The 672-nt window shown below is 27.7% G+C and overlaps 1 pseudogene; it reads right to left on the bottom strand.

Moving 5' to 3' along the window:
* Positions 1-511: 511 nt before the first annotated feature.
* The window catches only part of LOC110426387 (uncharacterized), a 2389-nt pseudogene continuing 2228 nt past the window's right edge, over positions 512-672 (bottom strand).

Raw genomic sequence — 672 nt, 5'->3', positions numbered from 1 at the left:
TTCAAGTTCTATTAAATAACCCCATCTAAAACCAATGTCAGCATTATATTTTCCTATATTGTGCAAATCAGTCAAAACTAAAATAAGTGCAACATCTTCATGATAATTCCATTTTCTTTTGGTTCCCTTGAACTTTGAGAAGCTAGGGCTAAAGATGTAGACATTGTTTTCTACCATACACCAAATATTTTATTACAAAAAAATTAATTAGAATGCCAAAAAATATGATAAAGAGATATATCCAATAATATATTAAAACTTGTCAAACTTTATTCACATGATAAAAAATATTAGATAAACAACAATTAGCAACAACAATTGATAAAACATTAAGACACTAGTAACAAATTAGAAAAAAGCACAACTTGTACTGATAAAGGAAAGGAACACTAAAACAATCTTTCAATTAACAATATGTCTAACATATGTCTAACAAATGTCAATCAACATTTTGCCTAGATGCTTGCCATTCATTAAACGTTTGATTTGCTAATTTCATTCTCAAATTACCTTAACTATCAGTAGGATCAATAGTACTTATAAAATCTTCCTCAACTGTTATGTTGGTTTCAATATATTTCCCCAAATCCACTTTAATAGGATCAAAACTCATCTCCATCCTAATAAAATTATGAAGCAAACAACAAGCTATAATAATCCGATTATGTATCC

The sequence above is a fragment of the Theobroma umbraticum genome, unplaced genomic scaffold (genome assembly GCF_002168275.2).
Source record: "Theobroma umbraticum cultivar Fairchild unplaced genomic scaffold, ASM216827v3 scaffold_55.0, whole genome shotgun sequence".
NCBI lineage: Eukaryota > Viridiplantae > Streptophyta > Magnoliopsida > Malvales > Malvaceae > Theobroma > Theobroma umbraticum.
The sequence above is the reverse complement of the archived record's forward strand: the minus strand, read 5'-3'. Positions and strand labels throughout refer to the sequence as shown.